The sequence below is a fragment of the Triturus cristatus genome, chromosome 12, assembly GCF_964204655.1.
Source record: "Triturus cristatus chromosome 12, aTriCri1.1, whole genome shotgun sequence".
Lineage (NCBI taxonomy): Eukaryota > Metazoa > Chordata > Amphibia > Caudata > Salamandridae > Triturus > Triturus cristatus.
In genome coordinates this window covers 661,248,107-661,266,041 of record NC_140595.1, presented here as the reverse complement: position 1 = coordinate 661,266,041, position 17,935 = coordinate 661,248,107, and the positions used below count along the sequence as shown (strand labels likewise).

The window sequence follows — 17,935 nt, the reverse complement described above, 5'->3', positions numbered from 1 at the left end:
GGTGACTCGAAAAAACTAGCAAAAGAAGAGCATCATCATATTAAAGGTTCTATTCACCATCTTGAGTTGCACCATAGCAGCTTATGGTGCTTTTCTGTTCAGAGTGTGCCTCCAATCCCACATTCATTTTTAATTTCTTTGCAGTTTAAAAACCAACAATTACTGCTCGAAGTTCACTTTTCAAAACCATTCAACCTATTAAATGTATTTCTCTAACCTATGAATGTGGTCCATGTTCACTTTTCCTCATCTTCATCTCGATACTCCTTTCCCAGAAACCAGGTTCACTTCTTCATTCAACCCACCCATCCAAAGTCACCAAATCTTTGAAGCAAGTCTGCCTATTCTCCCTTTCTCTCTATGTACAAGATACCTTGTATCATTTGAATGGACAGCAGGAGAGAAGGATATTTATGGTGAGTGGGGGTGGGGTTTTGAGGAGTAACCTCATTTGCCTAAGAGCCGGGGTATCTGGGAAAAAAAGTATTTTATGGGGGAAGACTTTCACATCTCCTTGGTGAAATTTGTAGGGCCTTATAACATCCTTTCTGTGGATGCAGATTCAGTCGGAACAGAGGTCCTAGTCCTCGCTCTGCCTTTCAAAGGAACTGTAAATATGCATGGCTTATTTGGCTTTGCCCGGCAGGGCTTGCCCGGCAGGGTGAGAATGGCGTTTGTCAGGCGTTCGTCAGGCGATCGGAAGGGGTGAGGCAATAATTTATAATTCAATGATCTTCATGATATTTTCTTGATAATATGAAAGCAGGAAAGGGAAGCTTGGCAATAAGCAATCCTAAAGCAAGGTGTGACTCCAGGGAAGAATGACTTGAAAACAACATACAGAAAGACTCATGTAAAAAGGCCCTGATGAGGCTTGAACTCATGACCCCTGGTTTACAAGACCAGTGCTCTGCCACTGAGCTACAAGGCCAGTCTGCACGCAGGATGTAAATTGCAACATGTATTCTTACTCAGGTATGAATATATCTATGATTTTGAGACTCTGTATGGAAACGTAGTTGCATATGAATGTCCACGTGCGCGCACACATTGAAGACCATGCTTAAGGCACTTTTTTTGGAAGTATGAAAAACTACATTTTCATATGAGAAAATAAGAGTTTTCGCATTCAAGACCATACCGATAGCTCTAGTTAGTATGTCTGCAATCAGTGACATATAGAGAACCCACTTATTAGAAGTGATCTGTCTCTGTGGGGCAGACATATGTTAACAGTCATTCATTTGAGACGGCCTAAACTTTAGGAGTAAGAGCTGCTTTCTTATCAATCTATTTATCCAAACTGGTTAATAAGCCAGGAGTGAGTGAAAGGCAATCCTCTGGAAACTCCATGAAAGATCTAATTTCTATTACGCACAAAATACTTCACTTTATTTGACATATTTGTTAAAATGGAACAGTCAGATGATCCCATCTAGCGGATCCTGGCTCTGTCTTGAAAGAGAGTGTAATTATACTACAAGAAATGCTGGCCATCAAAAGAGACTCTGATGGCTTTCCGACGAAGGTGGGATTCGAACCCACGCGTGCAGAGCACAATGGATTAGCAGTCCATCGCCTTAACCACCCGGCCACCTCGTCTGCCCTACAGCCCCATCTGAAACCTTGCTTCACAAAAGGTACTGAAGTGTCAATATACTGTACCTAAAAAAGAAAAAAACAGCTGAGACAAGATCTCACATTCCACGTCTTCCCCCAATCAGGGACCTACATTTCATTTTTGGGAAATTCTTACTATGTGCTAATTACAAATATTCATAAGATTCCCCTAGACTTTGTCAGAACTGTCAAGATATAATTCTATGGGGTTTTGAATAGACAGAGCATATGTTATAGGACAATTATAGAATCTATTCCGTTTGGACTGTATTTTTAATAGTCATGATAACATGCTAGCATGTGAGTCGATCTTGCACAGTGAATGATGGAGCAGTGTCTGTCATCTACTTGGTCAGCTGTAGATGGCTCACCTGGGGAGATGTGAAAAGAGAGAGCTCCAGTGGCGCAATCGGTTAGCGCGCGGTACTTATACAGCAGTACTTGCACTGAGCCATGCCGAGGTTGTGAGTTCGAGCCTCACCTGGAGCAGCCGTGTTGTTTTTCATAAACCATTTCACAAAAAGTAAAGTTTAAACTCAGAGTATGGACGGCCCTTGCTAGAGAGTCTTTACTTCTTATAGGATCTACGTGTCCTACTCCTCTGGGTGCCAAATATCACATATCCTCCGCGATGCTCAGTTTAAACATTCCATGATGTGCCATCTTGCATTTCATGCAAACACCACATCAGTGCATTTAAAAATACATTTGTAGAATAATAAATATGATGAAAACTGTGTTCTCACATGATAACCATAAACTGAAGAGCTGCAAAAAATGCTGGATCAGCTACTTACAATAAAAGGTGACTCGAAAAAACTAGCAAAAGAAGAGCATCATCATATTAAAGGTTCTATTCACCATCTTGAGTTGCACCATAGCAGCTTATGGTGCTTTTCTGTTCAGAGTGTGCCTCCAATCCCACATTCATTTTTAATTTCTTTGCAGTTTAAAAACCAACAATTACTGCTCGAAGTTCACTTTTCAAAACCATTCAACCTATTAAATGTATTTCTCTAACCTATGAATGTGGTCCATGTTCACTTTTCCTCATCTTCATCTCGATACTCCTTTCCCAGAAACCAGGTTCACTTCTTCATTCAACCCACCCATCCAAAGTCACCAAATCTTTGAAGCAAGTCTGCCTATTCTCCCTTTCTCTCTATGTACAAGATACCTTGTATCATTTGAATGGACAGCAGGAGAGAAGGATATTTATGGTGAGTGGGGGTGGGGTTTTGAGGAGTAACCTCATTTGCCTAAGAGCCGGGGTATCTGGGAAAAAAAGTATTTTATGGGGGAAGACTTTCACATCTCCTTGGTGAAATTTGTAGGGCCTTATAACATCCTTTCTGTGGATGCAGATTCAGTCGGAACAGAGGTCCTAGTCCTCGCTCTGCCTTTCAAAGGAACTGTAAATATGCATGGCTTATTTGGCTTTGCCCGGCAGGGCTTGCCCGGCAGGGTGAGAATGGCGTTTGTCAGGCGTTCGTCAGGCGATCGGAAGGGGTGAGGCAATAATTTATAATTCAATGATCTTCATGATATTTTCTTGATAATATGAAAGCAGGAAAGGGAAGCTTGGCAAAAAGCAATCCTAAAGCAAGGTGTGACTCCAGGGAAGAATGACTTGAAAACAACATACAGAAAGACTCATGTAAAAAGGCCCTGATGAGGCTTGAACTCATGACCCCTGGTTTACAAGACCAGTGCTCTGCCACTGAGCTACAAGGCCAGTCTGCACGCAGGATGTAAATTGCAACATGTATTCTTACTCAGGTATGAATATATCTATGATTTTGAGACTCTGTATGGAAACGTAGTTGCATATGAATGTCCACGTGCGCGCACACATTGAAGACCATGCTTAAGGCACTTTTTTTGGAAGTATGAAAAACTACATTTTCATATGAGAAAATAAGAGTTTTCGCATTCAAGACCATACCGATAGCTCTAGTTAGTATGTCTGCAATCAGTGACATATAGAGAACCCACTTATTAGAAGTGATCTGTCTCTGTGGGGCAGACATATGTTAACAGTCATTCATTTGAGACGGCCTAAACTTTAGGAGTAAGAGCTGCTTTCTTATCAATCTATTTATCCAAACTGGTTAATAAGCCAGGAGTGAGTGAAAGGCAATCCTCTGGAAACTCCATGAAAGATCTAATTTCTATTACGCACAAAATACTTCACTTTATTTGACATATTTGTTAAAATGGAACAGTCAGATGATCCCATCTAGCGGATCCTGGCTCTGTCTTGAAAGAGAGTGTAAGTGTAATTATACTACAAGAAATGCTGGCCATCAAAAGAGACTCTGATGGCTTTCCGACGAAGGTGGGATTCGAACCCACGCGTGCAGAGCACAATGGATTAGCAGTCCATCGCCTTAACCACTCGGCCACCTCGTCTGCCCTACAGCCCCATCTGAAACCTTGCTTCACAAAAGGTTCTGAAGTGTCAATATACTGTACCTAAAAAAGAAAAAAACAGCTGAGGCAAGATCTCACATTCCACGTCTTCCCCCAATCAGGGACCTACATTTCATTTTTGGGAAATTCTTACTATGTGCTAATTGCAAATATTCATAAGATTCCCCTAGACTTTGTCAGAACTGTCAAGATATAATTCTATGGGGTTTTGAATTGACAGAGCATATGTTATAGGACAATTATAGAATCTATTCCGTTTGGACTGTATTTTTAATAGTCATGATAACATGCTAGCATGTGAGTCGATCTTGCACAGTGAATGATGGAGCAGTGTCTGTCATCTACTTGGTCAGCTGTAGATGGCTCACCTGGGGAGATGTGAAAATAGAGAGCTCCAGTGGCGCAATCGGTTAGCGCGCGGTACTTATACAGCAGTACTTGCACTGAGCCATGCCGAGGTTGTGAGTTCGAGCCTCACCTGGAGCAGCCGTGTTGTTTTTCATAAACCATTTCACAAAAAGTAAAGTTTAAACTCAGAGTATGGACGGCCCTTGCTAGAGAGTCTTTACTTCTTATAGGATCTACGTGTCCTACTCCTCTGGGTGCCAAATATCACATATCCTCCGCGATGCTCAGTTTAAACATTCCATGATGTGCCATCTTGCATTTCATGCAAACACCACATCAGTGCATTTAAAAATACATTTGTAGAATAATAAATATGATGAAAACAGTGTTCTCACATGATAACCATAAACTGAAGAGCTGCAAAAAATGCTGTATCAGCTACTTACAATAAAAGGTGACTCGAAAAAACTAGCAAAAGAAGAGCATCATCATATTAAAGGTTCTATTCACCATCTTGAGTTGCACCATAGCAGCTTATGGTGCTTTTCTGCTCAGAGTGTGCCTCCAATCCCACATTCATTTTTAATTTCTTTGCAGTTTAAAAAACAACAATTACTGCTCGAAGTTCACTTTTCAAAACCATTCAACCTATTAAATGTATTTCTCTAACCTATGAATGTGGTCCATGTTCACTTTTCCTCATCTTCATCTCGATACTCCTTTGCCAGAAACCAGGTTCACTTCTTCATTCAACCCACCCATCCAAGGTCACCAAATCTTTGAAGCAAGTCTGCCTATTCTCCCTTTCTCTCTATGTACAAGATACCTTGTATCATTTGAATGGACAGCAGGAGAGAAGGATATTTATGGTGAGTGGGGGTGGGGTTTTGAGGAGTAACCTCATTTGCCTAAGAGCCGGGGTATCTGGGAAAAAAAGTATTTTATGGGGGAAGACTTTCACATCTCCTTGGTGAAATTTGTAGGGCCTTATAACATCCTTTCTGTGGATGCAGATTCAGTCGGAACAGAGGTCCTAGTCCTCGCTCTGCCTTTCAAAGGAACTGTAAATATGCATGGCTTATTTGGCTTTGCCCGGCAGGGCTTGCCCGCCAGGGTGAGAATGGCGTTTGTCAGGCGTTCGTCAGGCGATCGGAAGGGGTGAGGCAATAATTTATAATTCAATGATCTTCATGATATTTTCTTGATAATATGAAAGCAGGAAAGGGAAGCTTGGCAATAAGCAATCCTAAAGCAAGGTGTGACTCCAGGGAAGAATGACTTGAAAACAACATACAGAAAGACTCATGTAAAAAGGCCCTGATGAGGCTTGAACTCATGACCCCTGGTTTACAAGACCAGTGCTCTGCCACTGAGCTACAAGGCCAGTCTGCACGCAGGATGTAAATTGCAACATGTATTCTTACTGAGGTATGAATATATCTATGATTTTGAGACTCTGTATGGAAACGTAGTTGCATATGAATGTCCACGTGCGCGCACACATTGAAGACCATGCTTAAGGCACTTTTTTTGGAAGTATGAAAAACTACATTTTCATATGAGAAAATAAGAGTTTTCGCATTCAAGACCATACCGATAGCTCTAGTTAGTATGTCTGCAATCAGTGACATATAGAGAACCCACTTATTAGAAGTGATCTGTCTCTGTGGGGCAGACATATGTTAACAGTCATTCATTTGAGACGGCCTAAACTTTAGGAGTAAGAGCTGCTTTCTTATCAATCTATTTATCCAAACTGGTTAAGAAGCCAGGAGTGAGTGAAAGGCAATCCTCTGGAAACTCCATGAAAGATCTAATTTCTATTACGCACAAAATACTTCACTTTATTTGACATATTTGTTAAAATGGAACAGTCAGATGATCCCATCTAGCGGATCCTGGCTCTGTCTTGAAAGAGAGTGTAATTATACTACAAGAAATGCTGGCCATCAAAAGAGACTCTGATGGCTTTCCGACGAAGGTGGGATTCGAACCCACGCGTGCAGAGCACAATGGATTAGCAGTCCATCGCCTTAACCACTCGGCCACCTCGTCTGCCCTACAGCCCCATCTGAAACCTTGCTTCACAAAAGGTACTGAAGTGTCAATATACTGTACCTAAAAAAGAAAAAAACAGCTGAGGCAAGATCTCACATTCCACGTCTTCCCCCATCAGGGACCTACATTTCATTTTTGGGAAATTCTTACTATGTGCTAATTACAAATATTCATAAGATTCCCCTAGACTTTGTCAGAACTGTCAAGATATAATTCTATGGGGTTTTGAATAGACAGAGCATATGTTATAGGACAATTATAGAATCTATTCCGTTTGGACTGTATTTTTAATAGTCATGATAACATGCTAGCATGTGAGTCGATCTTGCACAGTGAATGATGGAGCAGTGTCTGTCATCTACTTGGTCAGCTGTAGATGGCTCACCTGGGGAGATGTGAAAAGAGAGAGCTCCAGTGGCGCAATCGGTTAGCGCGCGGTACTTATACAGCAGTACTTGCACTGAGCTATGCCGAGGTTGTGAGTTCGAGCCTCACCTGGAGCAGCCGTGTTGATTTTCATAAACCATTTCACAAAAAGTAAAGTTTAAACTCAGAGTATGGACGGCCCTTGCTAGAGAGTCTTTACTTCTTATAGGATCTACGTGTCCTACTCCTCTGGGTGCCAAATATCACATATCCTCCGCGATGCTCAGTTTAAACATTCCATGATGTGCCATCTTGCATTTCATGCAAACACCACATCAGTGCATTTAAAAATACATTTGTAGAATAATAAATATGATGAAAACAGTGTTCTCACATGATAACCATAAACTGAAGAGCTGCAAAAAATGCTGTATCAGCTACTTACAATAAAAGGTGACTCGAAAAAACTAGCAAAAGAAGAGCATCATCATATTAAAGGTTCTATTCACCATCTTGAGTTGCACCATAGCAGCTTATGGTGCTTTTCTGCTCAGAGTGTGCCTCCAATCCCACATTCATTTTTAATTTCTTTGCAGTTTAAAAACCAACAATTACTGCTCGAAGTTCACTTTTCAAAACCATTCAACCTATTAAATGTATTTCTCTAACCTATGAATGTGGTCCATGTTCACTTTTCCTCATCTTCATCTCGATACTCCTTTCCCAGAAACCAGGTTCACTTCTTCATTCAACCCACCCATCCAAAGTCACCAAATCTTTGAAGCAAGTCTGCCTATTCTCCCTTTCTCTCTATGTACAAGATACCTTTTGAATGGACAGCAGGAGAGAAGGATATTTATGGTGAGTGGGGGTGGGGTTTTGAGGAGTAACCTCATTTGCCTAAGAGCCGGGGTATCTGGGAAAAAAAGTATTTTATGGGGGAAGACTTTCACATCTCCTTGGTGAAATTTGTAGGGCCTTATAACATCCTTTCTGTGGATGCAGATTCAGTCGGAACAGAGGTCCTAGTCCTCGCTCTGCCTTTCAAAGGAACTGTAAATATGCATGGCTTATTTGGCTTTGCCCGGCAGGGCTTGCCCGCCAGGGTGAGAATGGCGTTTGTCAGGCGTTCGTCAGGCGATCGGAAGGGGTGAGGCAATAATTTATAATTCAATGATCTTCATGATATTTTCTTGATAATATGAAAGCAGGAAAGGAAAGCTTGGCAATAAGCAATCCTAAAGCAAGGTGTGACTCCAGGGAAGAATGACTTGAAAACAACATACAGAAAGACTCATGTAAAAAGGCCCTGATGAGGCTTGAACTCATGACCCCTGGTTTACAAGACCAGTGCTCTGCCACTGAGCTACAAGGCCAGTCTGCACGCAGGATGTAAATTGCAACATGTATTCTTACTGAGGTATGAATATATCTATGATTTTGAGACTCTGTATGGAAACGTAGTTGCATATGAATGTCCACGTGCGCGCACACATTGAAGACCATGCTTAAGGCACTTTTTTTGGAAGTATGAAAAACTACATTTTCATATGAGAAAATAAGAGTTTTCGCATTCAAGACCATACCGATAGCTCTAGTTAGTATGTCTGCAATCAGTGACATATAGAGAACCCACTTATTAGAAGTGATCTGTCTCTGTGGGGCAGACATATGTTAACAGTCATTCATTTGAGACGGCCTAAACTTTAGGAGTAAGAGCTGCTTTCTTATCAATCTATTTATCCAAACTGGTTAATAAGCCAGGAGTGAGTGAAAGGCAATCCTCTGGAAACTCCATGAAAGATCTAATTTCTATTACGCACAAAATACTTCACTTTATTTGACATATTTGTTAAAATGGAACAGTCAGATGATCCCATCTAGCGGATCCTGGCTCTGTCTTGAAAGAGAGTGTAATTATACTACAAGAAATGCTGGCCATCAAAAGAGACACTGATGGCTTTCCGACGAAGGTGGGATTCGAACCCACGCGTGCAGAGCACAATGGAGTAGCAGTCCATCGCCTTAACCACTCGGCCACCTCGTCTGCCCTACAGCCCCATCTGAAACCTTGCTTCACAAAAGGTACTGAAGTGTCAATATACTGTACCTAAAAAAGAAAAAAACAGCTGAGGCAAGATCTCACATTCCACGTCTTCCCCCATCAGGGACCTACATTTCATTTTTGGGAAATTCTTACTATGTGCTAATTACAAATATTCATAAGATTCCCCTAGACTTTGTCAGAACTGTCAAGATATAATTCTATGGGGTTTTGAATAGACAGAGCATATGTTATAGGACAATTATAGAATCTATTCCGTTTGGACTGTATTTTTAATAGTCATGATAACATGCTAGCATGTGAGTCGATCTTGCACAGTGAATGATGGAGCAGTGTCTGTCATCTACTTGGTCAGCTGTAGATGGCTCACCTGGGGAGATGTGAAAAGAGAGAGCTCCAGTGGCGCAATTGGTTAGCGCGCGGTACTTATACAGCAGTACTTGCACTGAGCTATGCCGAGGTTGTGAGTTCGAGCCTCACCTGGAGCAGCCGTGTTGTTTTTCATAAACCATTTCACAAAAAGTAAAGTTTAAACTCAGAGTATGGACGGCCCTTGCTAGAGAGTCTTTACTTCTTATAGGATCTACGTGTCCTACTCCTCTGGGTGCCAAATATCACATATCCTCCGCGATGCTCAGTTTAAACATTCCATGATGTGCCATCTTGCATTTCATGCAAACACCACATCAGTGCATTTAAAAATACATTTGTAGAATAATAAATATGATGAAAACAGTGTTCTCACATGATAACCATAAACTGAAGAGCTGCAAAAAATGCTGTATCAGCTACTTACAATAAAAGGTGACTCGAAAAAACTAGCAAAAGAAGAGCATCATCATATTAAAGGTTCTATTCACCATCTTGAGTTGCACCATAGCAGCTTATGGTGCTTTTCTGCTCAGAGTGTGCCTCCAATCCCACATTCATTTTTAATTTCTTTGCAGTTTAAAAAACAACAATTACTGCTCGAAGTTCACTTTTCAAAACCATTCAACCTATTAAATGTATTTCTCTAACCTATGAATGTGGTCCATGTTCACTTTTCCTCATCTTCATCTCGATACTCCTTTCCCAGAAACCAGGTTCACTTCTTCATTCAACCCACCCATCCAAAGTCACCAAATCTTTGAAGCAAGTCTGCCTATTCTCCCTTTCTCTCTATGTACAAGATACCTTGTATCATTTGAATGGACAGCAGGAGAGAAGGATATTTATGGTGAGTGGGGGTGGGGTTTTGAGGAGTAACCTCATTTGCCTAAGAGCCGGGGTATCTGGGAAAAAAAGTATTTTATGGGGGAAGACTTTCACATCTCCTTGGTGAAATTTGTAGGGCCTTATAACATCCTTTCTGTGGATGCAGATTCAGTCGGAACAGAGGTCCTAGTCCTTGCTCTGCCTTTCAAAGGAACTGTAAATATGCATGGCTTATTTGGCTTTGCCCGGCAGGGTGAGAATGGCGTTTGTCAGGCGTTCGTCAGGCGATCGGAAGGGGTGAGGCAATAATTTATAATTCAATGATCTTCATGATATTTTCTTGATAATATGAAAGCAGGAAAGGGAAGCTTGGCAATAAGCAATCCTAAAGCAAGGTGTGACTCCAGGGAAGAATGACTTGAAAACAACATACAGAAAGACTCATGTAAAAAGGCCCTGATGAGGCTTGAACTCATGACCCCTGGTTTACAAGACCAGTGCTCTGCCACTGAGCTACAAGGCCAGTCTGCACGCAGGATGTAAATTGCAACATGTATTCTTACTGAGGTATGAATATATCTATGATTTTGAGACTCTGTATGGAAACGTAGTTGCATATGAATGTCCACGTGCGCGCACACATTGAAGACCATGCTTAAGGCACTTTTTTTGGAAGTATGAAAAACTACATTTTCATATGAGAAAATAAGAGTTTTCGCATTCAAGACCATACCGATAGCTCTAGTTAGTATGTCTGCAATCAGTGACATATAGAGAACCCACTTATTAGAAGTGATCTGTCTCTGTGGGGCAGACATATGTTAACAGTCATTCATTTGAGACGGCCTAAACTTTAGGAGTAAGAGCTGCTTTCTTATCAATCTATTTATCCAAACTGGTTAATAAGCCAGGAGTGAGTGAAAGGCAATCCTCTGGAAACTCCATGAAAGATCTAATTTCTATTACGCACAAAATACTTCACTTTATTTGACATATTTGTTAAAATGGAACAGTCAGATGATCCCATCTAGCGGATCCTGGCTCTGTCTTGAAAGAGAGTGTAATTATACTACAAGAAATGCTGGCCATCAAAAGAGACTCTGATGGCTTTCCGACAAAGGTGGGATTCGAACCCACGCGTGCAGAGCACAATGGATTAGCAGTCCATCGCCTTAACCACTCGGCCACCTCGTCTGCCCTCCAGCCCCATCTGAAACCTTGCTTCACAAAAGGTACTGAAGTGTCAATATACTGTACCTAAAAAAGAAAAAAACAGCTGAGGCACGATCTCACATTCCACGTCTTCCCCCAATCAGGGACCTACATTTCATTTTGGGGAAATTCTTCCTATGTGCTAATTACAAATATTCATAAGATTCCCCTAGACTTTGTCAGAACTGTCAAGATATAATTCTATGGGGTTTTGAATTGACAGAGCATATGTTATAGGACAATTATAGAATCTATTCCGTTTGGACTGTATTTTTAATAGTCATGATAACATGCTAGCATGTGAGTCGATCTTGCACAGTGAATGATGGAGCAGTGTCTGTCATCTACTTGGTCAGCTGTAGATGGCTCACCTGGGGAGATGTGAAAAGAGAGAGCTCCAGTGGCGCAATTGGTTAGCGCGCGGTACTTATACAGCAGTACTTGCACTGAGCTATGCCGAGGTTGTGAGTTCGAGCCTCACCTGGAGCAGCCGTGTTGTTTTTCATAAACCATTTCACAAAAAGTAAAGTTTAAACTCAGAGTATGGACGGCCCTTGCTAGAGAGTCTTTACTTCTTATAGGATCTACGTGTCCTACTCCTCTGGGTGCCAAATATCACATATCCTCCGCGATGCTCAGTTTAAACATTCCATGATGTGCCATCTTGCATTTCATGCAAACACCACATCAGTGCATTTAAAAATACATTTGTAGAATAATAAATATGATGAAAACAGTGTTCTCACATGATAACCATAAACTGAAGAGCTGCAAAAAATGCTGTATCAGCTACTTACAATAAAAGGTGACTCGAAAAAACTAGCAAAAGAAGAGCATCATCATATTAAAGGTTCTATTCACCATCTTGAGTTGCACCATAGCAGCTTATGGTGCTTTTCTGCTCAGAGTGTGCCTCCAATCCCACATTCATTTTTAATTTCTTTGCAGTTTAAAAAACAACAATTACTGCTCGAAGTTCACTTTTCAAAACCATTCAACCTATTAAATGTATTTCTCTAACCTATGAATGTGGTCCATGTTCACTTTTCCTCATCTTCATCTCGATACTCCTTTCCCAGAAACCAGGTTCACTTCTTCATTCAACCCACCCATCCAAAGTCACCAAATCTTTGAAGCAAGTCTGCCTATTCTCCCTTTCTCTCTATGTACAAGATACCTTGTATCATTTGAATGGACAGCAGGAGAGAAGGATATTTATGGTGAGTGGGGGTGGGGTTTTGAGGAGTAACCTCATTTGCCTAAGAGCCGGGGTATCTGGGAAAAAAAGTATTTTATGGGGGAAGACTTTCACATCTCCTTGGTGAAATTTGTAGGGCCTTATAACATCCTTTCTGTGGATGCAGATTCAGTCGGAACAGAGGTCCTAGTCCTTGCTCTGCCTTTCAAAGGAACTGTAAATATGCATGGCTTATTTGGCTTTGCCCGGCAGGGTGAGAATGGCGTTTGTCAGGCGTTCGTCAGGCGATCGGAAGGGGTGAGGCAATAATTTATAATTCAATGATCTTCATGATATTTTCTTGATAATATGAAAGCAGGAAAGGGAAGCTTGGCAATAAGCAATCCTAAAGCAAGGTGTGACTCCAGGGAAGAATGACTTGAAAACAACATACAGAAAGACTCATGTAAAAAGGCCCTGATGAGGCTTGAACTCATGACCCCTGGTTTACAAGACCAGTGCTCTGCCACTGAGCTACAAGGCCAGTCTGCACGCAGGATGTAAATTGCAACATGTATTCTTACTGAGGTATGAATATATCTATGATTTTGAGACTCTGTATGGAAACGTAGTTGCATATGAATGTCCACATGCGCGCACACATTGAAGACCATGCTTAAGGCACTTTTTTTGGAAGTATGAAAAACTACATTTTCATATGAGAAAATAAGAGTTTTCGCATTCAAGACCATACCGATAGCTCTAGTTAGTATGTCTGCAATCAGTGACATATAGAGAACCCACTTATTAGAAGTGATCTGTCTCTGTGGGGCAGACATATGTTAACAGTCATTCATTTGAGACGGCCTAAACTTTAGGAGTAAGAGCTGCTTTCTTATCAATCTATTTATCCAAACTGGTTAATAAGCCAGGAGTGAGTGAAAGGCAATCCTCTGGAAACTCCATGAAAGATCTAATTTCTATTACGCACAAAATACTTCACTTTATTTGACATATTTGTTAAAATGGAACAGTCAGATGATCCCATCTAGCGGATCCTGGCTCTGTCTTGAAAGAGAGTGTAATTATACTACAAGAAATGCTGGCCATCAAAAGAGACTCTGATGGCTTTCCGACAAAGGTGGGATTCGAACCCACGCGTGCAGAGCACAATGGATTAGCAGTCCATCGCCTTAACCACTCGGCCACCTCGTCTGCCCTCCAGCCCCATCTGAAACCTTGCTTCACAAAAGGTACTGAAGTGTCAATATACTGTACCTAAAAAAGAAAAAAACAGCTGAGGCACGATCTCACATTCCACGTCTTCCCCCAATCAGGGACCTACATTTCATTTTGGGGAAATTCTTCCTATGTGCTAATTACAAATATTCATAAGATTCCCCTAGACTTTGTCAGAACTGTCAAGATATAATTCTATGGGGTTTTGAATTGACAGAGCATATGTTATAGGACAATTATAGAATCTATTCCGTTTGGACTGTATTTTTAATAGTCATGATAACATGCTAGCATGTGAGTCGATCTTGCACAGTGAATGATGGAGCAGTGTCTGTCATCTACTTGGTCAGCTGTAGATGGCTCACCTGGGGAGATGTGAAAAGAGAGAGCTCCAGTGGCGCAATCGGTTAGCGCGCGGTACTTATACAGCAGTACTTGCACTGAGCCATGCCGAGGTTGTGAGTTCAAGCCTCACCTGGAGCAGCCGTGTTGTTTTTCATAAACCATTTCACAAAAAGTAAAGTTTAAACTCAGAGTATGGACGGCCCTTGCTAGAGAGTCTTTACTTCTTATAGGATCTACGTGTCCTACTCCTCTGGGTGCCAAATATCACATATCCTCCGCGATGCTCAGTTTAAACATTCCATGATGTGCCATCTTGCATTTCATGCAAACACCACATCAGTGCATTTAAAAATACATTTGTAGAATAATAAATATGATGAAAACAGTGTTCTCACATGATAACCATAAACTGAAGAGCTGCAAAAAATGTTGTATCAGCTACTTACAATAAAAGGTGACTCGAAAAAACTAGCAAAAGAAGAGCATCATCATATTAAAGGTTCTATTCACCATCTTGAGTTGCACCATAGCAGCTTATGGTGCTTTTCTGCTCAGAGTGTGCCTCCAATCCCACATTCATTTTTAATTTCTTTGCAGTTTAAAAAACAACAATTACTGCTCGAAGTTCACTTTTCAAAACCATTCAACCTATTAAATGTATTTCTCTAACCTATGAATGTGGTCCATGTTCACTTTTCCTCATCTTCATCTCGATACTCCTTTCCCAGAAACCAGGTTCACTTCTTCATTCAACCCACCCATCCAAGGTCACCAAATCTTTGAAGCAAGTCTGCCTATTCTCCCTTTCTCTCTATGTACAAGATACCTTGTATCATTTGAATGGACAGCAGGAGAGAAGGATATTTATGGTGAGTGGGGGTGGGGTTTTGAGGAGTAACCTCATTTGCCTAAGAGCCAGGGTATCTGGGAAAAAAAGTATTTTATGGGGGAAGACTTTCACATCTCCTTGGTGAAATTTGTAGGGCCTTATAACATCCTTTCTGTGGATGCAGATTCAGTCGGAACAGAGGTCCTAGTCCTCGCTCTGCCTTTCAAAGGAACTGTAAATATGCATGGCTTATTTGGCTTTGCCCGGCAGGGCTTGCCCGGCAGGGCGAGAATGGCGTTTGTCAGGCGTTCGTCAGGCGATCGGAAGGGGTGAGGCAATAATTTATAATTCAATGATCTTCATGATATTTTCTTGATAATATGAAAGCAGGAAAGGGAAGCTTGGCAATAAGCAATCCTAAAGCAAGGTGTGACTCCAGGGAAGAATGACTTGAAAACAACATACAGAAAGACTCATGTAAAAAGGCCCTGATGAGGCTTGAACTCATGACCCCTGGTTTACAAGACCAGTGCTCTGCCACTGAGCTACAAGGCCAGTCTGCACGCAGGATGTAAATTGCAACATGTATTCTTACTGAGGTATGAATATATCTATGTTTTTGAGACTCTGTATGGAAACGTAGTTGCATATGAATGTCCACGTGCGCGCACACATTGAAGACCATGCTTAAGGCACTTTTTTTGGAAGTATGAAAAACTACATTTTCATATGAGAAAATAAGAGTTTTCGCATTCAAGACCATACCGATAGCTCTAGTTAGTATGTCTGCAATCAGTGACATATAGAGAACCCACTTATTAGAAGTGATCTGTCTCTGTGGGGCAGACATATGTTAACAGTCATTCATTTGAGACGGCCTAAACTTTAGGAGTAAGAGCTGCTTTCTTATCAATCTATTTATCCAAACTGGTTAATAAGCCAGGAGTGAGTGAAAGGCAATCCTCTGGAAACTCCATGAAAGATCTAATTTCTATTACGCACAAAATACTTCACTTTATTTGACATATTTGTTAAAATGGAACAGTCAGATGATCCCATCTAGCGGATCCTGGCTCTGTCTTGAAAGAGAGTGTAATTATACTACAAGAAATGCTGGCCATCAAAAGAGACCCTGATGGCTTTCCGACGAAGGTGGGATTCGAACCCACGCGTGCAGAGCACAATGGATTAGCAGTCCATCGCCTTAACCACTCGGCCACCTCGTCTGCCCTACAGCCCCAGCTGAAACCTTGCTTCCCAAAAGGTACTGAAGTGTCAATATACTGTACCTAAAAAAGAAAAAAACAGCTGAGCCAGATCTCACATTCCACGTCTTCCCCCAATCAGGGACCTACATTTCATTTTTGGGAAATTCTTACTATGTGCTAATTACAAATATTCATAAGATTCCCCTAGACTTTGTCAGAACTGTCAAGATCTAATTCTATGGGGTTTTGAATAGACAGAGCATATGTTATAGGACAATTATAGAATCTATTCCGTTTGGACTGTATTTTTAATAGTCATGATAACATGCTAGCATGTGAGTCGATCTTGCACAGTGAATGATGGAGCAGTGTCTGTCATCTACTTGGTCAGCTGTAGATGGCTCACCTGGGGAGATGTGAAAAGAGAGAGCTCCAGTGGCGCAATCGGTTAGCGTGCGGTACTTATACAGCAGTACTTGCGCTGAGCCATGCCGAGGTTGTGAGTTCGAGCCTCACCTGGAGCAGCCGTGTTGTTTTTCATAAACCATTTCACAAAAAGTAAAGTTTAAACTCAGAGTATGGACGGCCCTTGCTAGAGAGTCTTTACTTCTTATAGGATCTACGTGTCCTACTCCTCTGGGTGCCAAATATCACATATCCTCCGCGATGCTCAGTTTAAACATTCCATGATGTGCCATCTTGCATTTCATGCAAACACCACATCAGTGCATTTAAAAATACATTTGTAGAATAATAAATATGATGAAAACAGTGTTCTCACATGATAACCATAAACTGAAGAGCTGCAAAAAATGCTGTATCAGCTACTTACAATAAAAGGTGACTCGAAAAAACTAGCAAAAGAAGAGCATCATCATATTAAAGGTTCTATTCACCATCTTGAGTTGCACCATAGCAGCTTATGGTGCTTTTCTGCTCAGAGTGTGCCTCCAATCCCACATTCATTTTTAATTTCTTTGCAGTTTAAAAAACAACAATTACTGCTCGAAGTTCACTTTTCAAAACCATTCAACCTATTAAATGTATTTCTCTAACCTATGAATGTGGTCCATGTTCACTTTTCCTCATCTTCATCTCGATACTCCTTTCCCAGAAACCAGGTTCACTTCTTCATTCAACCCACCCATCCAAAGTCACCAAATCTTTGAAGCAAGTCTGCCTATTCTCCCTTTCTCTCTATGTACAAGATACCTTGTATCATTTGAATGGACAGCAGGAGAGAAGGATATTTATGGTGAGTGGGGGTGGGGTTTTGAGGAGTAACCTCATTTGCCTAAGAGCCGGGGTATCTGGGAAAAAAAGTATTTTATGGGGGAAGACTTTCACATCTCCTTGGTGAAATTTGTAGGGCCTTATAACATCCTTTCTGTGGATGCAGATTCAGTCGGAACAGAGGTCCTAGTCCTCGCTCTGCCTTTCAAAGGAACTGTAAATATGCATGGCTTATTTGGCTTTGCCCGGCAGGGCTTGCCCGCCAGGGTGAGAATGGCGTTTGTCAGGCGTTCGTCAGGCGATCGGAAGGGGTGAGGCAATAATTTATTTTTTTTATGTTTGAAAGCTTTATTAGAGAAAAATAAGTATTACAATAAGGTGACATCAGCCAATATGAGAACAAAGGTATAAGATGGGACAAAGAAAGTAGAAGCAGCCAATATCACAATGAAAAACAAAGCATTTTAAATGATGGGGAGGGAAGGAGGGGGGGGAAGGGAGGAGAGAAGAAAACAAAAACATGGTATTGATCGTAGAGGATGGGTAAGCAATAATAGGAAATACAGTCAATGGCAATCAAAAAGTACAGTAAAAGACCATCATAT

The 17,935-nt window shown here is 41.2% G+C and overlaps 20 non-coding genes across 20 annotated transcripts; 7 read left to right on the top strand and 13 right to left on the bottom strand.

Moving 5' to 3' along the window:
• Positions 1-859: 859 nt before the first annotated feature.
• TRNAT-UGU (transfer RNA threonine (anticodon UGU)) lies at positions 860-931 on the bottom strand. Its single transcript has one exon. It is a non-coding gene; the product is annotated as a tRNA-Thr (tRNA).
• Positions 932-2,014: 1,083 nt separating this feature from the next.
• Positions 2,015-2,109, top strand: TRNAI-UAU (transfer RNA isoleucine (anticodon UAU)). Its single transcript has 2 exons — positions 2,015-2,052; positions 2,074-2,109. It is a non-coding gene; the product is annotated as a tRNA-Ile (tRNA).
• A 1,174-nt stretch (positions 2,110-3,283) lies between these two features.
• On the bottom strand, positions 3,284-3,355 carry TRNAT-UGU (transfer RNA threonine (anticodon UGU)). The gene has a single exon. It is a non-coding gene; the product is annotated as a tRNA-Thr (tRNA).
• Positions 3,356-3,950: 595 nt separating this feature from the next.
• TRNAS-GCU (transfer RNA serine (anticodon GCU)) lies at positions 3,951-4,032 on the bottom strand. Its single transcript has one exon. It is a non-coding gene; the product is annotated as a tRNA-Ser (tRNA).
• A 412-nt stretch (positions 4,033-4,444) lies between these two features.
• Positions 4,445-4,539, top strand: TRNAI-UAU (transfer RNA isoleucine (anticodon UAU)). Its single transcript has 2 exons — positions 4,445-4,482; positions 4,504-4,539. It is a non-coding gene; the product is annotated as a tRNA-Ile (tRNA).
• A 1,174-nt stretch (positions 4,540-5,713) lies between these two features.
• TRNAT-UGU (transfer RNA threonine (anticodon UGU)) lies at positions 5,714-5,785 on the bottom strand. The gene has a single exon. It is a non-coding gene; the product is annotated as a tRNA-Thr (tRNA).
• Positions 5,786-6,374: 589 nt separating this feature from the next.
• Positions 6,375-6,456, bottom strand: TRNAS-GCU (transfer RNA serine (anticodon GCU)). Its single transcript has one exon. It is a non-coding gene; the product is annotated as a tRNA-Ser (tRNA).
• Positions 6,457-6,867: 411 nt separating this feature from the next.
• On the top strand, positions 6,868-6,962 carry TRNAI-UAU (transfer RNA isoleucine (anticodon UAU)). Its single transcript has 2 exons — positions 6,868-6,905; positions 6,927-6,962. It is a non-coding gene; the product is annotated as a tRNA-Ile (tRNA).
• A 1,167-nt stretch (positions 6,963-8,129) lies between these two features.
• On the bottom strand, positions 8,130-8,201 carry TRNAT-UGU (transfer RNA threonine (anticodon UGU)). Its single transcript has one exon. It is a non-coding gene; the product is annotated as a tRNA-Thr (tRNA).
• A 589-nt stretch (positions 8,202-8,790) lies between these two features.
• On the bottom strand, positions 8,791-8,872 carry TRNAS-GCU (transfer RNA serine (anticodon GCU)). Its single transcript has one exon. It is a non-coding gene; the product is annotated as a tRNA-Ser (tRNA).
• A 411-nt stretch (positions 8,873-9,283) lies between these two features.
• Positions 9,284-9,378, top strand: TRNAI-UAU (transfer RNA isoleucine (anticodon UAU)). The gene is made up of 2 exons: positions 9,284-9,321; positions 9,343-9,378. It is a non-coding gene; the product is annotated as a tRNA-Ile (tRNA).
• Positions 9,379-10,538: 1,160 nt separating this feature from the next.
• Positions 10,539-10,610, bottom strand: TRNAT-UGU (transfer RNA threonine (anticodon UGU)). The gene has a single exon. It is a non-coding gene; the product is annotated as a tRNA-Thr (tRNA).
• Positions 10,611-11,199: 589 nt separating this feature from the next.
• On the bottom strand, positions 11,200-11,281 carry TRNAS-GCU (transfer RNA serine (anticodon GCU)). The gene has a single exon. It is a non-coding gene; the product is annotated as a tRNA-Ser (tRNA).
• A 412-nt stretch (positions 11,282-11,693) lies between these two features.
• TRNAI-UAU (transfer RNA isoleucine (anticodon UAU)) lies at positions 11,694-11,788 on the top strand. Its single transcript has 2 exons — positions 11,694-11,731; positions 11,753-11,788. It is a non-coding gene; the product is annotated as a tRNA-Ile (tRNA).
• A 1,160-nt stretch (positions 11,789-12,948) lies between these two features.
• On the bottom strand, positions 12,949-13,020 carry TRNAT-UGU (transfer RNA threonine (anticodon UGU)). Its single transcript has one exon. It is a non-coding gene; the product is annotated as a tRNA-Thr (tRNA).
• Positions 13,021-13,609: 589 nt separating this feature from the next.
• Positions 13,610-13,691, bottom strand: TRNAS-GCU (transfer RNA serine (anticodon GCU)). The gene has a single exon. It is a non-coding gene; the product is annotated as a tRNA-Ser (tRNA).
• A 412-nt stretch (positions 13,692-14,103) lies between these two features.
• On the top strand, positions 14,104-14,198 carry TRNAI-UAU (transfer RNA isoleucine (anticodon UAU)). Its single transcript has 2 exons — positions 14,104-14,141; positions 14,163-14,198. It is a non-coding gene; the product is annotated as a tRNA-Ile (tRNA).
• Positions 14,199-15,372: 1,174 nt separating this feature from the next.
• Positions 15,373-15,444, bottom strand: TRNAT-UGU (transfer RNA threonine (anticodon UGU)). Its single transcript has one exon. It is a non-coding gene; the product is annotated as a tRNA-Thr (tRNA).
• A 589-nt stretch (positions 15,445-16,033) lies between these two features.
• TRNAS-GCU (transfer RNA serine (anticodon GCU)) lies at positions 16,034-16,115 on the bottom strand. The gene has a single exon. It is a non-coding gene; the product is annotated as a tRNA-Ser (tRNA).
• Positions 16,116-16,526: 411 nt separating this feature from the next.
• TRNAI-UAU (transfer RNA isoleucine (anticodon UAU)) lies at positions 16,527-16,621 on the top strand. Its single transcript has 2 exons — positions 16,527-16,564; positions 16,586-16,621. It is a non-coding gene; the product is annotated as a tRNA-Ile (tRNA).
• Positions 16,622-17,935: the final 1,314 nt, after the last annotated feature.